Consider the following 16356-nt stretch of genomic DNA (forward strand, 5'->3'; position numbering starts at 1 on the left):
GCCCAGGGCTCACCTGAAAAAGTCTGATGTGGTCACACAAATCCACAATCCCAGCACTGGAGATGGGAGGGTGGGCAAGAGGCTTCCAAGCCAGCCATCCTGGAAAAGGTCCCATGGCAGAAACAACCAGAGAAACCCTGTCTCAATAAAGGAAATAGCCCCTTCTAAATGTTGTTCTCTAACCCTGTAAATACCCCACAGCCTTCATGCCTGCATACACACACACACACACACACACACACACACACACACACACACACATATGTGCACACACACACATGCACATACACACACACACACAATGTTTTAGTTACTTTCTGTTATTGAGAAATGTTTTAAGAAGTGCTTATGAAGATGGGATTATTAACTACCCTGATTTGATCATTAAAAATTGCATACATGTTTTTCATTATCACCCTAGTCCATAAACTTGTATAATTAAAGTCATAATAGAGTCAATTAATCCTAAATGGATATTCTGTTTCCAATATTTTCAAGTTATAACGGATTTTTCTGTATGTAACCCTACTGTCAGTCAAGGAGTATTAATATTTATCTGCACATGCTAGGTACAATGCCTACTTGGGGACAGAGGGGCCGTGAAGGATTGAGGAAAGTATGAAAAAAAACCAGAGAAGTTTGTAAGTCAATAAAGAAAAGGCAACCAAGAGTCGGTCCCTGGAGCCTTGTTGTCATTGTCTTCTGGTCCTGTCTCCACATACCCTTGCATGCTTGCAGTAAGTTCTTTTTCTCTGAAGGTATATGAATAAAATTAGGATTGCAAGACTGGAGAGATGTCTTGTGTAAAAGTAAAATTGATGGGCAAACGTGAGGACCATAATTCAGATCCTCAGAATCCCCACAAATGTGGGGTAATCTTGATGCTCCAACTAAAATTTCAGCCAAAATGGGTACTAGATCCCCAGAGCAAGTTACTTGGCAGGATGAGCCACATCAGTGTTCTCTAGGTTTGATTGAAGGTCCCTACCTCAATGAATAAGTGGAAGGGTGATGTTGGTCAGATTATTCCCCATAACTTTGAGCCTCCACATGCATACACACACACACACACACACACACACACAGAGAGAGAGAGAGAGAGAGAGAATGAGAAATAATATATAAAATAAATATATAAAAATAAATAAAATGCCTTAAAGAGTATGATTGTAAAAATGTGATATTCCCAATCTGTGAAAGAATATCGGACATATCTAGTCAATGTCTGGGTCCACCTAAATGTAAAGTAACTGTCCTTAGGTATTTGTAAAGTCTAGAGAAACTCATAAAATATCTTCCTAAAATTGTATGCATTGTATGTTTATCAAAATAGTGTAGAGTGTTTGCATTCATGTTATAATGATGGTGTAATGTGTATTTGCCTTAAAAAAAGAAGATTTGGCTTAACTTTATCCTTTACATCTTTGAAACCATAAAAGTACTTAAAATCTTCCCTGCAGTATAATGATTCAATGTACCAACTATGGTTAATTCAAAGGCATTTTTAGCTCCTGCCAGAAGAGAATGGCTCAGCTTCGTTTGGCTGTTGCCAATGATACCCCTTCAGGACTAATATCCATACTCTTTTTCAAATGTATATTATCAACGCTCTTTTCATAAATCAAAAACATCATTGGAAAATTTTTGTGAGCCTATTTCTTCTTTTACCTGAGAGTCCTTTGAAGTCAGTGGGAACTTCATGCCCAAATCAGCCCCATGGAGTGAGAAGCTCAAGAAGAAATGAGGCTGATACAAAAATACCCACATCTAGACAGTGAGGACATCTATCTTGGAGATTTCTCAAAAGGCTGGGCTCAAAAGCAGTTGTAATGAGGGAATTCTTCAAGGAAAAAGAAAAACCTTTTCCAAAAGGGGCCAAGAGCTAGTCAAAACCGGAGAAAATGAACAATTTAACTTGCATGTCAATGAGCTCTCATTCCACACTCTGGGACTTAGTTATAAAGTTTATTGACAAGCAGATATCTTCTCTGCTGATATGGCGCAGCGGGCAAAGCCGCACACCTCATTAATTTGGTGGACCAGGTTCAATGCCTGAACCAGTGTCAGAATGGAAGGAGTCAACCAGCTTCACAAAGCCATCCTGTCACACACTCATCATTCATGCAGGTCAAAGCCCAAATATTGCAGGTTCCATGCTATTCATTTGCTGCTGGTTCTAGAAGCTAGAAGGGCAAGGTGTTGGCCAGTATGCTTTCTTCTCCATGTCTTTCTCCTCTCCTGGTCTTCATTCTGTGTCTGTCTCCAAGACTCCTCTTACTAAAGCACAGGCAAAGGAATGAGGGTCCACCCTGGTGACCTTATTTAATGTTTATCACCAAATCACAGACCATATCTCTACACAGCCATATTCCAAATCTTACTCCTAAGACTAAGATTTTAACTTGTGAATTTTAGGGAATCTAATCCAGCTCCTAACACCCAATGAACTATTATCAATCCTTAGATGCTAATGTTCCTTGTTCCCTTTCTGAGGAAAGAGTCAGAAGAAGCATCGTGCAGTTAAAACCTAAGGAGGTAGGAAGGTGAAGAGTGGAGACTATGAACTCCACAGCCAGCTCCCCCTGCCCAGTTTTAGGGGCTACTTCAGCACCACAGGGGAAATAGAAACAAGGGGGTTTCTTCGTTCCTTTACACTCGTGGAGACCAAATAGTCTTCCCTGGATTCTGTGCCCAGTGGAAACCTGTGTGAGTTATAAGGTCAAGTTAATCTTAACAATGGTAAGCATGTCCTAAAATCTATTATCTAAAATATAATTCACATCCCAGCTCTCTATGCTTCTTTAATTTTTGATAATGAGCATTTGGTGTTCAAGAGTATATAGCGTTGTAAATTGAGGCAGCTAATAACCCTAAGAGTCAGCTTTTCAAGATCAGTGACAGGAGTGCCCTCACAGGCATCTCCCCCCCCCCAACACTCCTGACCTTGGCGTTCCATAACTACAAAGACTGCTGATACATTTGATTTCCTAGATGATGGTTGTCCTTTAAGTGAGTCCTGAGAACAAAAGTCTGTCTCTGGGAAGAGCCTCAGACGAAACACAGCACCTTCATCATCAATTCATCAGAACCACTGCATCCTCCTCCTCCTCCTCCTCCTCTTCGCACCCAAGAGCCTGGATCTACCTACAGGGTGGGCGATAGTGAAAGAGGGGAGAGGGAACTGTCCAGTGCTAATGTTAGTTAACTAGTTAACTGCCCATTAATGGAATGGCCCCATCAACAGTCCTTCAGCTTATCAAGGCTTTGCAGATAAACTGGGTCCTCATGGGTGTGTGCATGCATATGTGTGTGTTTAACACCTGCCACCTCTCTGCTCTGGATTCACTCAGCAAATATGTATTGACCTAACAAAAGCCCTTGGATTAGCAGGAAGTAACAGAAGACTCTCAAGAGAGTGAACCCAGCTGGGCAGTGGTAGAGCACACCTTTAATTCCAGTACTAGGGAGGTAGAGGCAGGTGGATCTCTGTGAGTTTGAGGCCAGCCTGGTCTAAAAGAGCTAGTTTCAGGACAGGCTCCAAAACTACACGGAAAAACCCTTTCTCGAAAAAGAGAGAGAGAGAGAGACAGAGAGAGACACAGAGAGACACAGAGAGACACAGAGAGAGAGACAGAGACAGAGGGAGAAACCCAAAATGCAGTCAGTGACATGAGTCTTTCTTACTGTTAAGACTCCTAAGAAGTTGCCACCAGCCTTATGGGAGAGGGTGTCCACTCTGGCACGGGCAGAGCCTGCTGTCCCCACCATGTGAGTATCGCTTTGAGCACTACCTATTAAGTTCTTCAGGATCCTTCTCCAGGGCAGAACCTGCTGTCTACAGACAAATGAACGCTTTCTTTATTCCAACTCTGCAAATGAAGTGTGTCTTCCCACTTCACTGTTTTGAGCCCCCGTTATGCCCCTAAAGTAATTTTGAGCCATTCCATTTAATTTCCATGACAGCAGATTTATGAATATTTACCAACAGCAATGGCTATAGGGAAGCCCCAGAAGAGGGCTCGACTCCCCTGAATTGGTTTTAACAATTATGAAAAGTTTCTCAGGAACCAGTGCACCTTCCTTACCTCATTATAAGTAACATGGCCCAGCTTGAAAATTTCAAAGCAACTGACTAAAACAATAAGACATGAAAAAGAAAGTCGGGGGTGGGGCGGGGACGGTGTCTTCTTCCTCTAGAAAAAAAAAAAAATCCTGAGTCCCAGAAGTTACAGACATTGCTGCTGACAGATCAGAAAGCATGTGGGGGAGAAGCGAAAATTGCAAGCCACTAGCATCCCTTCCTGGAACCCCCTTAGTCCTTTGATCAGGGTCTTAATGTGGTTTTTCATTTATATGTAGATTTCTTTTGGTATGTAGATTTCTACTTCCAGTAGGTTTAGAAGCAATCCCCAAATTTTCACTTACTTAGAATCCAAAACAGACTGTTGCTACTCTACACATTTTGAGTATTTGCTTTTCCGTAACTCGGATGCAAACGCACCTGAGAAGCTCGACTGCCCCAAACAACAGCAAGATGCTATTTTTGTTTCATACATTATCACCAAGAGTGAGTTTAAAAAGCTGAAAACTAGATAACTCACACACAATTGTGTGTGTGTGTGTGTGTGTGTGTGTGTGTGTGAGTGAGTGTGTGTTCAGTCCTGTCCATGTAGCGCAGAGGACAGCCATAGGTGTCTTCCCTCAGGCACACACACACACACACACACCTTTTCTTTTTGTCTTGATTCTGAGGTTTTCACTGGCCTGGAACTTGTCAAGTAGGCTGGCTCCCCAGCAAATCCCAGGAATCCTCCTGTCTCTGCAGAAGTGAGATTGCACACACACAACCACAAATAGCACTTTTTTTTTTTAATGTGTGTCCTAGGCCTCAAACTCAGGTCTCCATATTTGTACGGCAAACCCTTTGCTGACAGTTGTCTTTCTAGGCTCCAGGCAAGATCACTCTTAATTTAATGTTTATGTTATGAGTGTTGGCTATATTCCAGGTACATTCCTCGATGCCAATGTACTGATAGGAATGAGTAGCCGACTAGAGATGAAAAGTCGACACATTTTATACCCAATTGAAAGTCTTCATTCCAGCCAGCGAGACTACACCCAGGTGTTACAGGACCTGAATGTAGCCTCAAGAATCTCCAGAGCACAAGGTTTTGAAAGCACAAACCACATCCAGATGTCTCACTAGGCAACCATAGGAAAGCTTCACAGAAGCAAAGAGTTTAACTGCAGCCAGTTAGCTGGAGGGGCTTCCACTCAAACAGGCAGTAAAAAAGACACCAAGATAAGTTAGCTGGAGAATCCTAACTTCAGGTTCCCAGAAGAGAGTTTGGTAATTTTCCACGGAATTCTCCGTCAAGGAGATCAGATTCTCGTTAAACCTGAGTTTTCAGTCCTCAATAAGAAGACGGAGAAAACCTTGCACTGTCTTGCCCTGTCACGAGTCATTCTTTAGGCAGAGAAAAACTCTCACTTTTGAGAGCATACATTGGGAAGAGAGGGAGGTGTGCTAAAATAAAAGGCAAAGCAGGGAAAATGCCAGAAATGGGCCAAGAGAAAAAGAGCAGAAACACACAGAAATTCCCAAAGAACTGATCCACCAAGAACATCCACACCTCTGAGTATAGCAATGACAAAAAGCTGGTGCAGCAGAACCACATGGGTGGGCACTGCAGGAGCCAAAAAAAAAAAAAAAACAGAAGACCAAAAGGTCGGTATATTTGGGCATTGCCAACACAGCCGGGTCTCTGTCTGGCCAGAACTCAGGGTCACTTGGAAGGCATTGGGGTTGTGGAATGAGAAAATGCTCTGACTGATCTTACAATTGAATTGTAAGCGGTCTCTTAGCATAGCTATGAAGCAATCCATCTACTTCCAACCTCACTCCCTCTCCCCCAGGAAGGGGCTTCTAGAATATTCTCTGAACTCTCAAACAATACGTCACTGGTTACAGAAGAGGTCACTGTCACCAGATCTTGCTCTGGGTTTCCCTCAGCTTTGTGACCCTTGTGATCTCTATCCAAAGAATTTACCTGAGATACACAGAACACGGGGTAGAAGATAAGCAACGTGTACCATTGAGGATGGGTGGGGGAGCTCTCTCAAGGAGAGAGCGTGGACAATGACTAAAGAGATCATTGTGGAACAGAGCACACTCTCAAAGGTCATGGACAGTGACCAAAGTGACAGTTTGATGGAGGAGGGTTATCTGTCTATTGTGTTATTTTCATTGGTCAATAAAGAGACTGCCTTGGCCCATTGATAGGACAGAAAATTAGGTAGGCGGAGAAAACAGAACAGAATGCTGGGAAGAGGGCTATGAGGCAGAAGCCATGGAGCCAGCCACCAGGTTAGACGTGCTGAATCTTTTCCGGTAAGCCACCACCTCGTGGTGCTACAGATTATTAGAAATGGGTTAATATCAAGATATGAGAGTTAGTCAGTAGCTAACTCTCTAGAGATAATGGGCCAGGCAGTGCTTAAATGAATACAATTTGTATGTTGTTATTTCTGGGACTAAGCTAGCCGTGCGGGAGCTGGGCAGGATGAAAAGCAGGTCTGCCCGCAGCTCCTCACTACAACAGTTGAACCTACCTTCATTTTAGGTGGGACTTACACTACTTCTACCATCTCCAGAATACACAGTTTTCCCTGAGGGTCATTTCCTGTCCAGGAGACTAGCAGGTGCATTTGGGTTAGAGCTTATGGAAGAGCACAATGGCATGACCTTATTCTTTATCACACGCCTCCAGTTCAATAGTAATCTTATAAGGTTTACTGATCTGTGAATGGCTCTCCGGGCAGGCCAGAACATCGTATCTTTACCCGGGGCCAGAGATATCACTAGGCTCCCATTCTTTCAACCCGCCATTAAGTCCTGCGGTTTGGATTTTCAGTTTTACAAGCTGCTGGTTATGAGTGAGTGATCCAACCGTCTCCAAGCCTGTTAATTTCTAACTAGCTACATAATAGCACCACTGGGGAACCGTGGCTGTGCCACCTCTGCAACTTCTCACAAGTCTACATCATTTTGTAATAAAGGGTTTACAATGAAATTCTTTCGAGAGCAATCACACAGCTGCCCTGAGCCCACTTTATTTTGTCCTTAATGCCTTAAATCATCCCGAAGCAGCTATTTTTAGCCACCATTAGTCTTTACAAGTGGTGGGGAGGCTTTGTGCCCTTTAAAATAAGACTGCTTCAACACTCACTCCTTTTCCCCTTTATGAAACGAGATAGTGGATTTCATTGTGTCCCAGATGTCTCTCCATGGAAGTCCAAATTCTACACACTTATCTTCAAATAGGTTCAGACGCACGCACTGAGAAGCAGGATAGTACAGGCCTCCTGCATACACACACATACACACACACACACACACACACACACACACACACACGCTCTGCTCTGGCAGAAAGGTGTATGGATGAGATGGTCCATAAACACTGATAGAAAACCCATTAGCTGAATCACATTAGATTAGCCAAGTACTGTCATTGAGAGCATCCAAAAAGCCTCAAGTGCTAACGTCAGTGGACTATGCATTAAGTGGAGGTGAGATACTAATGCCTAATAGGACAACTAAAAAATTCTTTCATTATTTAAAACAAATCTATCCATAGTTCTGCAGCAACTGCCTATTCTTCTGATCACACACAGGAAAAAAAAAAACACCCTTTAGCTAAAGTAGTTGCTAAAGGTGAAGAAGCAGGTAGGCACGTGATGGTTTGGTGCACAAGTCCCTTACCGAAATGACTCCCATTTGAGGATGCCATGTGCTGAAAATTAGGTATGGCTTGGGGCAAAGTCATTATCTCTGTAAACGGCCTTTGCAAAGGCTAATAGCTTCGTTTAGCACATTAACTTCCCGAGCGCCGGTGCTGCACACTAGCTAGTAGAAACCTTGGCACGCTGAGTCCTGAGGGAAAGTAATGGAAACAGGCACCGACCCAGCAACACCACTCTTTGGTAATTTTATTAATAATACCATTTATTGAGCTCTTACTTTGTGCCAGCTCCTAATCTTAGAACAGCCCAAAGGTAACTATTATTCTCTCATTAAAGAGGTTGAGTAAATCTCCCAAGGTCCAGAGCGTGTAAGTGCAGATCTGGAATCAGACCCAGAATTGAGCATGGTGCTTGGCACTCAGAAGGTGCTCAACAAATGATTCACAGATGAATGAATGACCCAATCAATCAGAGAAACCCAGACACATCTGACTGTGAAATTCAAACTCTTAACCACGTGTATTTATGCTCTTCTTCACCGTTTTTAAGCATTTTCCCATTTTGTTATGTTGGCTTCAGAGTTGGCCAACCCATGTATTATTGTCCCAAGAAAGTTGCCTCTTGTAAAACTTCCTCATTCCCATCTTATTCTGTATGATTCTAGGATCGCATGGAGAGAGAGTGAGAGGCATAAACAATACCAGGACATGGCATTGCCTTGTGGAGCAACATAAAGAAGGACGAGAGACACCCAGGCCACCATGAGAATCTGAAGGAGCTGTGCTGACACGGGACTGACACAGGAATGAAGGGTGCTCTCGTGATTAAATAGACAACCTCAAGCATCATTCAGCCCTGGGAGTATAGCTCAGTGGGAGAGCATGTGATTAGCCCATGCAGTTTCAGGGGTGTATTTCCAGTACAAAATAAGAGTCATCCAAGTTTGGAATGCCGCCGAGAGCTCTGTGTCTTACAAGCTGTGCAACTTAACCTCCCTGAACCCTGGGCACTGCGTTTGTAAAGTAGAGATTGCTTGCCTCTAACTCACTAATTAGTTGTATTTCTGTTTCCCATTTATATCCCTAAGTCTGAGTAAGATTATGAAGACAAAAGGTTCATTTGGATCACAGTTCTGCAGGCCTCAGAACATGGCATCAGATCCCCCAGCTTTGGCAAACAGCACCATAGAATTGGAGTACACGAGAGGAAATAGTTACATCACTAGACCAGAAGCCAGAGCGTGAATGGGAACTAACTGAGGTCCTATGAGAACCACATTAATCCCTTCCAAGGACATGCCTCCAATGACCTAAGAATGTCCTGTTGGGCTATACCTCTTAAAGTCCCCTCCCCTCAATGCTGTCATACTGAGGTCCAGACCTATATTGACTAGGAAGGTGGCAAGTCTTGGGGACAAATTTGACCTGTGCTCCTCACCTGCAACCATAAACCACCAGAGTTACCACCCTTGAAGGTCTCTGTAGGAAATATCATCTTGACCTAAAGGACATGAAGATATTCACCATCCCGCAATCAGGAAGCAAATTAAACCTCTGCAGCATTACTACATCTTCCCGGGTGAACAAGTCCCAGCTTGCACAGCCCTGCTACTAAAGGAGGCAGACGGGCGACTCCTTAGCCATCTCTCCTTCAGAGGGATTTTATGCCAGAGTTAATTCCACGGTCCTTAGTGCTCTTTCTATTATTCATGAGCTCTCGGCAATTCAATTTTACAAAGCAAAGGAGGGCAAACACAAATATGGTTTCCCCTCTGAAAACAAAACAGTTTTGGCGCCCGTGGAACAGAAAGCCTATGTGTCAGATAAGTCTCATGTAGCCATGGCAGTTGGATTTCAGAGCATTTCCTGAAGACAGCCCAAAGCCAAGTGACATGCCTCTGTGTGTGCTAGCGGAGGGGGTGGGGGAAGATTTTCAATTGCACGTCCCTTTGTCAGCCTGTGCAATTCTCTAGAGTTTGCTCCTCCTTTCTTTGTACTGTGGCCCTGCCCTGCTTCACGATACAATCATAGGAGCTATAGACATAAAGAAAGAAGAGGAGGCAAGCTCCCTTCTCCATCTGTCAATGTGTCAGATTCCTTGAACCTTCCAATAACATGACTGCATTCCTTCATAACTAAGTGAGTCAAATATGTTGGTGCTAATGCGTGACTCAGCATGTGACTGCCACTTTGCTCTCGTTCTCGTTCTGTGACAGCCATACAAAGTTCAATGGGACCCATGCTCAATGCAAAAGGGTCATATACACATTTGATCTGGGGACAAAAATAGGAAAGTCACCCCACACTGACTTTCACGGAGTAATAGCTTGGCAATTGAAGAGGAAAAGAGAAAGGGGCACCTCTTCCTCAAAGCTGAAGCCATCTTGAGGCACAGACTGGATTTCAGCTCCACTCTTCCCCATTAAACTGTGCAAGTTTCTCTATCTTCGAGCCCACAAGATGACAATGACACTCTGCCACCCTTCACCAACATCTTCTCACCCAGACCTGGTCCCTGAGCCTGAAGCCACTGGTACGTTTTGTGAGCACCTCATCTCATTCGGAAAACATAAACAGTGATTGAGCCCCTACATCCCCCCCCCCTTGCTTGCGAAGAGGTTGAATCACTGAAAACAAAAGGCATGACTTATGCCTGGGTGTCCATCCGGTCTGGTACATTTTTGTCACTGCAGAATATGTGTAACATTCAGTACCTCAGCTCCCTTTCTGGGGTATAGGCAGCAAAGACGTGTGGAGAATGTAGCTGCCATAATCACACACTTACATGAGCCAGAGTGTCTGCCTGAGTCACCTGGGAGCTGCCACAACCGGTTTATCATGTCTCACCTTGGAAACCAGACAAGCCATGGTAGCTGCATCCTCACAAAGAATGTTGATAGGGATAAGTATTAAACCTGTCCCCAAAAAAGGAAACCTTGCTGCCTATTCCTTCAATATGATGGAAATTGTTTAAAATAAAGGAAAGTTTCAGGAATAGGTGTGCTTGCCTCTAGCTGGTTAGGAAAGTAAAGGCTTTGGCCAAAATTAAGAGAAATAAGACCCATAGAAGTCTGTGGAAGGGTTGTCTTATTATGACCCAGAGACCTCTCCTCAGAAACTAGAGATAGTTTCCCCTATCACAGTCATATCTGGGGTAACCTGGGATACATAGGCCTGTTCAATAGTCCTGAGAAGCCGGGTGGCATATCAGAATCAGTCAGCAGGAGCAAGCAGTGTCTTGCTACTGGGACTCCATCTTCAGAGACCTCCACTGACAGAAAAGGACACATTTTCAAAGTGGCAAACTTTCTTGACTGGTAACAGCCTTTAGCTTATTATGAAACCTCAACAAAAGCCAACAGTGAGCTGTGTGTCTGCTGTGGACAAAGAGCACAGCAGCATTGCTCTCCATCCTTAGCTCCGGAAGCCATTCTTCCCTTGCCCTGCTTCCCATTCCCAAGGTGAGAGATGTCAAGCCCCTTCTCCTTTCCCGAGACTCACTCCCTCCTCTCTCGGGCTCTGTCTGTTCTGTGCATTCCACTGAAGTTGCTGAGTTAATAAATGACTCCATCGAGTTCTCCGCAAGGACCAAAGCAGTGCTGAGCATCATCCTGATGAGAGAGAGCAGTTCATGTTCAGCTGAACCCTCAGACAGAGAAGGCAAAATTAAGCTGAATGTTTTAAAGAGTTGAAATCCAGCCTTCAGAGTCAGTAATGCCACTCTGTTGATAGGAACTAACAACAATGGCTCCCTTGGGATCCCCTGCCTCGTTCATCATTCTGCTACCTTCTGGCCACCTCACTTTCTCAGATCCCAGAGCTCCTAAACGACACCAAGAAAAAGAAATGAGAAGAAAAGCCCACGGACTGGGAAAGCAGCTGTCTTTATGTTCCTATCTCCCACAGAGCCCTTTTCCATCCCTTCATCACCTAGGTGAACGACACACACACAAATACACATGCATACAAACATACATATGACACAAAGAGACAGAGGCACACATATGCACATGTATACACACACACACACAGACAGACAGAGAGATACCAAACATGTACATACATGTGTACACATTCACACACACATATAATTAATTAGCACAAGCATGGTGTTCAAGTCCTTTATCTCCCGGTCAGGAAAAATGGGGTCACTAACCCAAAATGCATTTTCAAATCTAGTCCCGTTCTATAGAAACAAATACTCCTGCCAGAAAAGTACCCTGTAATTCACCCAGCATTATTACCATAGATAAATGAGAGGTTGTGATTTCAGCTCTCCCTCTGATTGCTCTATAAAGTGGCATCCCCACTGTTGCCCTGGCTACCCTGTTATTCTAACAATGTTTGAACCACCCTCTTTGCCCCTATTTTGGGGGCATTGAGATGCAAATGGCCATTGAGAAGCAAACAAAACAACTGTAAAACTTGACGTTCCAAAATATGGTTGTTGTGCTTTGTGGGAATTAACTGCTTCATCGTGCAGGGAAACACCAGACAGCAAGAAAGAAAGCTTCTGTAACCGAGACACGCATTTCTACCAGCGTCCGGCAGGCTCCCATGGAAAGAGTCTCCCCACTCCCTTCAGCACCCTCAAGGTCAGCAGTGTGTAGATGCCTCCCAGGAAGGAGGGAATTCCCGGAACCTGGCCTCCTCACCTTTCACAGAAAGCTCTGATTGGCACTAAAACATAATTGTGAGGAAAGGCAGAAATTAGAGTTATTCACTGAACTGGTGCCAAGTGAGCTATGAAAGGGAAGGGGGAAGCTGTGTTCCCCCTCAAATCATACCCCACACTACAGAATTAGAGCACCTATTAATGCGCAAGTTATTTTCTAAAAAGAAAGCCACGCCTGATGAAGAAACTGGGTCATTTCTGCCCATGCCAACTGAGTGCAGCTCCGACTCCCCTCTGGCCCCAAGCAACTGAGGCTGCCTCCTAGCCGGAGACAACTCAGGGCTCTCTGGATCAGACCTGGGGACATGCAGGCTGAAAGCAGTGGCTCCAAAAGTCTGTGGCTGCATGTTCCCCTAAGCTGAAGCCCAGGCACCTCTGCCTCCTGGGGAGATGCTGCCCTCGGTCCCCCACAAACTGAGCTCTGCCTACAGAGGGACTAAAAGGTGCGTACCTATAATTTGGCATAATAGTGGAGTACCATGGCAAAGTCTGAATGCAACAACCACCTTAAATTCTCAAGGCAGGATCTAGCCACTCATAGGCTGTTTGGAGCTTAAGATTGAAAGCTGGGCCCCCAGGGGAAACTACCCTCCCACTCTTTCAGCCTGCTTTCACAAGTGGGAAAACACCGAAGGCTAGAAATATTCCCAGCAAGGATTCCCCTTGCCCTTTCCTCCTCACAGGTTGGCAATAGGAAGACCAGTCTCTAGATCTTGACCTTGTGATCTTGGTGCCTGTTTGCTTCTCCTAAATCCCTGCCTGGGTTCTCCTGCTGGGGGAAAGGCAGGGCAGTGGAGGAGAAGGATCTCATCCTCCTTCTGCATCCCAGGGATGGAGGCAAGGCCATCTTCCAAAGTCACATAAGGCTAGGCGAATAGATGGGATGTTCCAGTACCTTCTCAGGCTGACGGAAGCAGAAGCACTCAGAACCTGACCCTGTGTCCCCAGCCTCAGCTCCCCGGAACTGTCCCCGGTTCATAGACCCTGGCGGGCTTAGAGAACGTACATTCAGCCAAAGATAGTTGCTAGATAACTTATGAATCCCAAGAATGGGGATTAAGCCCAGACACTACCGTACCCCTCTTTCCAACACAATCGAGACCTAGAACCAAATCTTTTGTGGGAGGGAGGGAGAGGACAGAGAAAAAGAGATGAGCCAAAGAGAAAGAATACAGACATTAGACTTCTTCTCGGCAGAGAGAAGAATTATTTTTTCTAAGTTGCCCCCGGCTTAAGTTTAAACGGCACAGCTTTCTCCAAGATGTGCTCAAACCCCATCACCTTCATTCAGGCCCTCGCTAAAACTTTAAATGAGTTATTATGCACATTAAATTGTCATTTAATCGTAGCCAAGCACTGTCATAAAAGCAAATGGAGCACGCCAAGCAGCACTGGGCTGAGAAATACTACACTGGTTACATTCTGAAAGCACAGGCTGAAAAATGCTTACTGTCATCCCCCACCAGGGCCTCCTGTCAGCACCAGGGAAATAAACAGCGGAGGAGATAGATGTTGCTCTTCCCTCCCTCTGGAGCGTGGGAGCCCCTGAGTGCCAACCAGCAACAGGGTGGCTGGCAGCTGACTGGCCACAGTGGAACCTACGGAGCGTTCTGTCCAGAGGACCCATTCAGAGAGAGGTCATAAGACATGAAACCCAAAGCAAGCTCTCTCACGTTCCTTCCCAATTAACAAGTAACAACAATTCCCTGGCTCAGAAATCCTTGGTAAAACACAGGTCTGGGACTGTCTTGAGTGTGTATTTAAATGCTCCCTAACCACCTCTGTGAGTGCATTGAAAGATGAGAAAGATCAGAGACAAAAGTCGCATCTGCCTGTCTCCCAAAGGCTGGGTGGAGGTGAAAGTAGGTGGGAAACCTTCTCTGGGATATTAAAGGCCTCCAGGGCCTTTGCAAAGAGGAAGTTTAGGTGAGATGATTTTTACAAGATCATATGCAAAAAAAAAAATCTTTTTTGCTTCAGCCTCGTGTTTTCATTGCCTTTGCTTATTTGTTTCGCTATCATTTTTGAGAACCTGCTCCCTTAAAGATTAATATTGCTTTTCAAATATTCTTAGAATTTCAAACAAGGGTACTGTGTTTTTCTTTGTCCTGTTTTTAATGTTACACCAGCCCATATAGTTGACTCCACTTTTATGAGTGTGTTTGACCTCTGTATCTGGTATTTCCTAAGAGTCATTTATTCAATTTATCTAATATCTGTTGAGTGCAAAACACTCAGCCTAGCTTGTAGATAATTCAAAGATCACAGACAAAGTCACCGTGTCCAGGGAGCTAAGCCCAGTAAAATCATCATTTAAAGGCTGGTATAATTATAGTCAATTTAAAGCCAATACTCACTGAAAAGAAAACAGATTGAGTTGAACAGAAGCTAAAAATAGGGAGAGTTCCAACTAGAAAGTCTGAGAGATGGAGAACCACCACGAATTAAGAAATGCTTCCTAAAGGTGACAGCATAGGGAGTTTGTGGTGGCATTTCAACTGCATTTAAATAAATAAAGACCACCTGAAGGACTGAAACTAAAACAGTCTGGTCAGCCTTACAGACCAGGTTATGGTAACACACACCTTTCGTAATGATTGTTCTATCTCTTTAAGAGATAAGTCATACCCACTCCCTCCCCCATCCACTGAGGCAGGCTGAACTTCAGCTTCCGGCCTGAGCTCTCTCTTCCCCCACCCCCATCTTCATCTTGGAGAGGCAGCTTCTGCCTCTCTCCCCATTTCTCCCCTTCCCCTGCTTCTGTCTCTCCTCTCTCTCTCTCTCTCTCTCTCTCTCTCTCTCTCTCTCTCTCTCTCCACCCCTTCTCCCTTCCCCCTCCATAACCCCCTGAATAAATATCCAACCTCACTCTACATGTATCCATGTCTCTGTCTCTTGCCCACCTGCCACATGTCTCCCTGCCTGGGACCAGCTCTGCCTGGGACTGGCTGCTCTCAGGGCCCACTGCCTGCCACCACATGGCCCGCTACCACTGCTTGGGGACCTACAGCAGTTCTGCTGCCTACTGCTGCCGGGGATCCTGCAGCATTTTTAATTTTTCCATTACACCCTTAATCCCAGTAGCCACACTAGTTGCCATAGAAATCGGGTGGTGCATGCCTTAACCGCAGTAGTGCATGCCTTTAATCCCAGCGCTAGAGATGAATATTAGATGCAGAGAGACAGCTCTCAGACACAGTCTTATTCTGAGATTCCTGGAGGCAGGATCGCCGTTTCAGACTGAGGTTGAAGTAAGAGCCAGTGGCTGCTTGTTTTGCTTTTTGGATATTCAGGTTGAACCCCAATTTCTGACTCTGAGCTTTTATTAATCGTGCTTCAGGAGTTGGACCTTACATGGTGGGTAGCTTTGGGATTGTAGTAAGGAAGGGCCTTTGAGGTAGTTAGAAGGAAATCCCAAAACAAAAGGGAAATCCATACAAAGAAAGGGAGGAAGAAAATGTAGGCACTGTTTAACTAAATGCTGTGAGGCCCTGTTTAATCGAGACAACTTCTATAAGGGCAACTGTGGGTGGCAGAGGACATTAGACGGGAGGGTATGAGCCAAGGCCTGAGTGCTGGAGATGCGGAGCTGGGAAACAGGATAGGAGTGGAGAATGTGTTCCTAAGTCAACACATTCTCCTGGCCTTGTGTTCAGGACCAGCCTGTGCTTTGGCACACTGTCACGCTGCTCTTCATGTGTGCAGCAGCTCACTCGGCTTCTGCTGCTGCACTTGACCCACCTGCAGTCAACCTGCAGTGACAACCTGCAGTCAAAAACGGCCAGCCAGAGCAAAGCCTTTCTCCCTTAAGTTGCTCTTGTCAGGGTGTTTTATCTCAGCCACAGGAAAAGAAAGGAAGGTGAAGTCGACGTGCCGGACAGATGGCCTCCATTTACAAATGCACACCAGGGCTAAGAGGCACCTAGGGCTCTAGAG

The sequence above is a fragment of the Myodes glareolus genome, chromosome 8 (genome assembly GCF_982192425.1).
Source record: "Myodes glareolus chromosome 8, mMyoGla1.1, whole genome shotgun sequence".
NCBI lineage: Eukaryota > Metazoa > Chordata > Mammalia > Rodentia > Cricetidae > Myodes > Myodes glareolus.